Source organism: Homarus americanus, unplaced genomic scaffold (genome assembly GCF_018991925.1).
Source record: "Homarus americanus isolate GMGI-L3 unplaced genomic scaffold, GMGI_Hamer_2.0 scaffold4823, whole genome shotgun sequence".
Classification (NCBI taxonomy): domain Eukaryota; kingdom Metazoa; phylum Arthropoda; class Malacostraca; order Decapoda; family Nephropidae; genus Homarus; species Homarus americanus.
In genome coordinates this window covers 1-7,500 of record NW_024727070.1, presented here as the reverse complement: position 1 = coordinate 7,500, position 7,500 = coordinate 1, and positions in this window count along the sequence as shown.

The following is a 7,500-nucleotide window of genomic DNA, read 5'->3' as shown; positions in this document are numbered from 1 at the left end:
TTTGCCGCTTAAACTTTGACCTCTTTCCCCGTTCCCGCATGCCACAGCAGTGGCACTTGTTTATCCGGAGAAAGAGAGCGAGAGTCGCAGTATTAATTGGCGTGAGCGGCCTTTCCGGCTGCAGAACTAGTGCTCTATCCCGGCGAGCGCCGTTATGAGGCGCAACACCGTCTTTAACGCGTTTAGAGAGAACTCCCCCTGCCTCCCTCCCAGTCATGAGATAGACGTGGACTCGTGGCGAACTTTCAAAGAGAACGCCCACACCGCGTCTGACCGTGGGAGAGGGTGGAGGAGCGCGTGAGGAAGAGCACGGCGTCACCCAAGCATTCTCATCTCTCTGCCTGCACCACTACATGGTAGACTGCGGGCCCAGGCGCACTCATCAATTTAGGTTCCACTGCAATGCATGCCAAGCACTCTTTTCGAGGTGATAGACGAAATTCCGGGGGGGCTTACTTAAAAGATATCCGACCCGGTTTCGTTTCCTCTTCGTGGGATGGAGTGCCTCTTAGAACATGTGCAGCATCAGCCATGAGCGGCCGACGGCCATTCGTGTCTCTGTGGACAGCAGGCAAAAGAGCGCCGCCTCCAGTTATTTGCGAGGGCGACAACTGTCGCTTTGTTGTGGTTGAATGTGGGTGCGCCAAGTCCATGGACTTGCTAGTGATAGGCTTGCTTGTTTTTAAGGGCACGCCTCGCGCAAGGCGCGGGCGATTAAACCCCAAGGCGGAAGCTCGGTTCGGGTTACCCTCGTGTCGGGGAGACAGTCAGCAGGCACCGAACTCGCAGCAACCGATGGATGTATATTTCCGACCAGAGAGGAGTGGCGGCGGCTGCTCATATATGCCGCCGCCGCAATATGCCGATATCGGTATTCTTTGCGATTCACATACCGACACGCAGGTTTGCTGCGGCCTTCATCGCACCCACGAGCCGAGGATCCCCGCTAAGAGCGTATTTTACACTTGGTCTTTTTTGGCGATAACCATCGCTGAGGCCTAGCCCCAATGAAAGGGTTTGACAGACATAGCCCAAGTTTGTGGTTTGGGCCACGACGGTTTGTTGTTGTTTTTAATTCTGAATTTCACTTTTTGGGTCAAGAGGCTTATTCGCCGTAGTAAGGAACGGACGGCAGCCGCCCTTAAAGCCCCGTCATTCCTCCGGGTTCGCGCTTCGCCCGAAAGGTGGTCCACCTACAGCGGCAGTGGTAATTTATTTTGCGGGGGCCGGGATTGTCCTCTTCGCTGCTGGAGTTGCCAGAGCAGAGCCCGAGACCGCCCAAATCAGGAGAGTAGTAGTAGTTTTAAGAGCGCCCCGTTCTCTTTCTCTCTGTTAATGATCCTTCCGCAGGTTCACCTACGGAAACCTTGTTACGACTTTTACTTCCTCTAAATGATCAAGTTTGGACATCTTTCCGTCAGCTCGAGGCGACGACCCCAGAAAACCCTCGCGGGCAACGGGCCGACAATCCAAGAGCGCCAGTCCGAAGGCCTCACTAAATCATTCAATCGGTAGTAGCGACGGGCGGTGTGTACAAAGGGCAGGGACGTAGTCAGCGCAAGCTGATGACTTGCACTTACTGGGAATTCCTCGTTCATGGGAAACAATTGCAAGCCCCAATCCCTATCAAGAAAGGCTTTGAACGGGTTACCCGGCTCCTCTCGGAGGGGAAAACTCGTTGATCCCTTCAGTGTAAGGCGTGCCCAGAACATCTAAGGGCATCACAGACCTGTTATTGTTTCAATCTCGTGCGGCTAGAATTGCCGCTTATCCTCTAAGAAGAAGTTGCGAACTGGACACCATTTTCTGGAGATCCGCGACTACTTAGTAGGCCAGAGTCTCGTTCGTTATCGGAATTAACCAGACAAATCGCTCCACCAACTAAGAACGGCCATGCACCACCACCCACCGAATCGAGAAAGAGCTCTCAATCTGTCAATCCTTCCGTGTCTGGGCCTGGTGAGGTTTCCCCGTTGAGTCAAATTAAGCCGCAGGCTCCACTCCTGGTGGTGCCCTTCCAATTCCTTTAAGTTTCAGCTTTGCAACCATATTTCCCCCGAACCCAAAGACTTTGGTTTCGAAGCTGCCCGGGTCATGGGAATAACGCCGGCGGATCGCTAGTTGGCATCGCTTATGGTTAGAACTAGGCGGTATCTGATCGCCTCGAACCTCTAACTTTCGTTCTTGATTAATGAAAACATCCTGGCAAATGCCGAGTAGTTCGTCTTGCGACGGTCCAAGAATTTCACCTCTAGCCGCAATAATGCCCCGCCTGTTCCGATTAGTCATTACCTCTGGTTCCGAAACCAACAAAATAGAACCGAGGTCCTATTCCATTATTCCATGCATCACCATTCGCCATTCAAATAGCCTGCTCTGAGCACTCTAATTTTTTCAGTAAACTTCCGCCACGGGACACTCGACAAAGAGCATCCCGCAGCCGGCGGGCGTTGTTCGGAGCGATAGTAAACACCGGCGGTAATAGTCCGAACTGAGATCCAACTACGAGCTTTTTAACCGCAAACAACTTTAATATACGCTATTGGAGCTGGAATTACCGCGGCTGCTGGCACCAGACTTGCCTCCAATGGATACCGTTAAAGGATTTAAAGTGTACTCATTCCGATTGAGGCCTCGGATGAGACTCACATCGTTATTTTTCGTCACTACCTCCCCGTGCCGGGAGTGGGTAATTTGCGTGCCTGCTGCCTTTCTTAGATGTGGTAGCCGTTTCTCAGGCTCCCTCTCCAGAATCGAACCCTAATTCCCCGTTACCTGTTATAGCCATTGTAGGCGCATAACCTACAATCGAAAGCTGATAAGGCAGACACTTGAAAGAAGCGGCGCCGGTGCGGAGACCGTGCGCTCAGCCCGAAGTTATTCAGATTCACCACAGGTGGGTTACGGACCGGGCCCGACCAGTTTTGAACTAATAAAAGCGCTCTTCCCTTGCGGTCAGAGACCAATTGCATGTATTAGCTCTAGAATTGCCACAGTTATCCAAGTAAGTGGGTTTACAGATCCAATGAAACATAGCTGATTTAATGAGCCATTCGCGGTTTCGCCTTAAATCGGCTTGTACTTACACATGCATGGCTTAATCTTTGAGACAAGCATATGACTACTGGCAGGATCAACCAGGTAGCTGCTGCTGTTGGCGGCGCCTATCACGGCGGCAAAAATAGTGAGATTGAGAGAGAGGCAGAAGAGAGAGGCAGAAGACATTGGGCGAGGGACCGCACGTTGGCCTTAGAGAAATAGCAAACCAGATGATCAGATCTAACTGCACCTTCTCTTGCTATCCTCGGCGCCGGCAGCGCCACCGTGTGTGCCAATCTCCTCCCTTATCCGCTCCTCTTTGCCCCAGCTCCAGCGAGGCAGCCGACATTGGGCGAGGGACCGCACGTTGGCGAATCCCCTCCCTTATCCGCTCCTCTTCTCTTTGCCCCAGCGAGGTAGCGACATTAAGGAGGGACTGCATGTTGGCCTAGAGAATAGCAAACCACATCAGATCAAACCTGCACTTTCTATATCCCCGGGAAAGCCGGCAGCACCGTGTGCCAATCTTCCTCCCTTTATCCTCTCCTCTCTCTTGCCCCCAGCGAGTGGCCGACATTAAGGAGACCCGCACCGCCGTTCTTAGAGAAACAGCGCAAACCAGATAGACCGATCAAACGCACCGTTAATATCCCTCGGCGCCGGCAGCGCCAACGCGGTGTGCCAATCTCCTCCCTTACCCGCTCCTCTCCTCTTTACCCAGCTCCAGCGAGGCAGCCGACATTGGGCGAGGGACCGCACGTTGGCCAATCTCCTCCCTTATCCGCTCCTCTTCTCTTCTCTTTGCCCCAGCGAGGCATAAGACATTGGCCCATCTCCTCCTCTCTCTCTTTCTCTTACTGTTTGTGGGGACGTGGGCTCATGAGCGCCATCGTCGCCCAATATTGGTTAGGTTGTGTATTTCACGGGTGGGAACCGCCATCGTTGTTAGGTAATGGGGTAACCCAACGTGTGCTTTGACGAGTTTTGGCTGCTAAACTCTCTTTTTAGTATACTCGGCTCCCAGACTGCACCCTGGTCGTGTTGAACCATGAGCGTTGTCTATGCACATTTAGGGTAGCTGTTTGCGCGTGGAATAGTGCAATGAATCTCGGTCAAGAGACGGTTGGGCACTGCATTGAAGGCCGGCACAGACGCGAAGACGGGGTGATCAGCCAACGCAAGTCCGCTAAGTTGGGCAGACAGCAAGGCGAAGGGGAGCCCCGTTCCCGACTGAAAGGCCGCAGCATATGCTGTGACGGAAACTAGTAGGGTGGCGATGTGTGCGCCGAGAGAGAGACGGAGTAAATAATGTCCAAACGGAAGATGGACCTGGCAAGTGTAATTGATAGAGCGCGAGCCTACTCGCCATAAGCCCGCTCCACTGCCATTCCTCTGATCCAATGAGACTAAATTCTCTCTCCTTCTGCTCCAGCCATTGCAGGGCAGGGAAGCGACGGCAACTTTGGTTGTTGTTTTTGAATGCCGCGCTTTTCTTCGCAGAGGCGCCGAAACGCTCCGCTGGGGGGCGGAAGATATTTCACACCGAATATGTGTGTGAAGGCACCCTCTCCCCTTAATAAAGTGAAATAATGCAATCCAGCATACAAGGTCGGACGATAGGACATTCACCGTACCGCATCTCGAGAGTGGATGTTGTTTGTTGGGTAAGGTTAAAACCGGACTGTTCGCAGACAGCCGAATAACCCGGTTCCGGACTAATTGGTGGATGCAACATCATGATGCTGCTGCTGCTGCTGTCGCGTAAACCGCAGTGGCGACGTGTGCGCCGAGAGAGAGTAATAATGTTCAATAGGGAGAGCGACCTGGCTAGTGTAATTGATAGATCGCGAGCCTACTCGCCATTAGCCCGCTCCACTGCCATTCCTCTGACCCAATGAGACTATTCTCTCTCTCGCTCTCCTTCTGCTCCAGCCATTGCAGGGCATGGAGAGGAAATCGACGGCAATTTTGGTTGTTGTTTTTGAATGCCGCGTTTTGCTTCGCAGAGGCGCCGAAGCGCTCCGCTGGGGGGCGGAAGATATTTCACATCGAATATGTGTGTGAAGGCACCCTCTCCCCTTAATATAGTGAAATAGTGCAATCCAGCATACAAGAGCGGACGATAGGACAGTCACCGTACCGCACCTCGAGAGTGGAAGTTGTTTGATCGTTTGTTAGGCAAGGTTAAAACCTGAATGTTCGCGAACAGCCGAATAACCCGGTTCCGGACTTACAATAGACGCAACATCATGATGCTGCTGCTGTCGCGGAAACCGTGGTGGCGACGTGCGCGCCGAGAGAGTAATAATGTTAAATTGGGAGACAGACCTGGCTAGTGAAATTCATAGATCGCGCTCCACTGCCATTCCTCTGACCCCATGAGACTATTTTCTCTCTCTCTCTCTTCTTCTTCTGCTGCTGCTGCTGCTCCAGCCATTGCAGGGCAGGGAAGGGAAAGCGACGGCAACTTTGGTTGTTGTTTTTGAATGCCGCGCTTTGCTTCGCAGAGGCGCCGAAGCGCTCCGCTGGGGGGCGGGAGATATTCCACACCGAATAGGTGTGTGAAGGCACCTCTCCCCAATATAGTGAAATAGTGCAATCCAGCATACAAGAGCAGACGTATACAGGATACCACCTGCATCAAGACCTCGAGAGTGGAAGTTGTTTGATCGTTTGTTAGGCAAGAAGAAAACCCGACTGTTCGCTAACAAAGCCGAATAACCCGTTCCGGACTTACAATAGACGCACATCATGATGCTGCTGCCGTCGCGAAACCGTGGTGGCGCAATGCGTGCGCCGAGAGGAGTACGCAATGTCTAATTGGGAGACAGACCTGGCTAGTGAAATTATAGATCGCCAGCCCACTGCCATTCCTCTGACCCCATGAGACTATTTTCTCTCTCTCTTCTTCTGCTCCAGCTGCTTGCAGGGCAGGAAGGGAAAGCGACGGCAACTTGGTTGTTGTTTTTGAATGCCGCTTACATTTCAAGAGAGGTGCGCCGAAGGCCCGCTGGGGGCGGAAGATATTCCACAATCTAATAGGTGTGTGAAGCCGTTCCCCTTAATATAGTGAAATAGTGCAATCCAAAGCATACAAGAGCGACGATAGACAGTCACCGCATCGCACCCGAGAGTGCGCTGTTTGATCGTTTGTTAGCAAGGTTAAACCCGACTGCTCGCTGAACAGGCTCAATAAATCCCGGTTCCGGATTCATAACAGACGCAACATCATGATGCTGCTGTCAAAGGGTAAACTGTGGTGGCGACGTGCGCCGCAGAGAGTAATAATGTTCAATTGGGAGACAGACCTTGCTAGTGAAATTCATAGATCGCGCTCCACTGCCATTCCTCTGACCCCATGAGACTATTTTCTCTCTCTCTTCTTCTGCTGCTGCTCCAGCCATTGCAGGGCAGGGAAGGGAAAGCGACTGCAATTTTGGTTGTTGTTTTTGAATGCCGCGCTTTGCTTCGCAGAGGCGCCGAAGCGCTCCGCTGGGGGGCGGAAGATATTTCACACCGAATATGTGTGCGAAGGCACCCTCTCCCCTTAATATAGTGAAATAGTGCAATCGAACATATAAGGGCGGACGTTTTCATCACCGTCTCCCACTCGGTGTGTGTGCAGATTCTCGGATCATTTTGTAAAGTATGCTCGACCCCCGATTGACTTTGACGGTCTCCCATTCGGGTGTGCAAGTTTCTGTAGTATGCTATTAAATCGACCCCCGATTGACTTTGACTGTCTCCCATTCGGGTGTGCAAGTTTCTGTAGTATGCTATCAAATCGACCCCCGATTGACTTTGACGGTCTCCCATTCGGGTGTGCAAGTTTCTGTAGTATGCTATTAAATCGACCCCCGATTGACTTTGACGGTCTCCCATTCGGGTGTGCAAGTTTCTGTAGTATGCTATTAAATCGACCCCCGATTGACTTTCACTGTCTCCCATTCGGGTGTGCAAGTTTCTGTAGTATGCTATTAAATCGACCCCCGATTGACTTTCACTGTCTCCCATTCGGGTGTGCAAGTTTCTGTAGTATGCTATCAAATCGACCCCCGATTGACTTTGACGGTCTCCCATTCGGGTGTGCAAGTTTCTGTAGTATGCTATCAAATCGACCCCCGATTGACTTTGACGGTCTCCCATTCGGGTGTGCAAGTTTCTGTAGTATGCTATTAAATCGACCCCCGATTGACTTTGACTGTCTCCCATTCGGGTGTGCAAGTTCTCTGTAGTATGCTATCAAATCGACCCCCGATTGACTTTGACGGTCTCCCATTCGGGTGTGCAAGTTCTCTGTAGTATGCTATCAAATCGACCCCCGATTCACTTTGACGGTCTCCCATGCGGGTGTGGAACTTCTCTGGTATGTTGTATAATATGACCGAGTTGCCCCTACCCCTTACTATAGTGAAATAGTGCCATCCAGTGTACAAGGGCGGCCGCTTTCATCACCGTCTC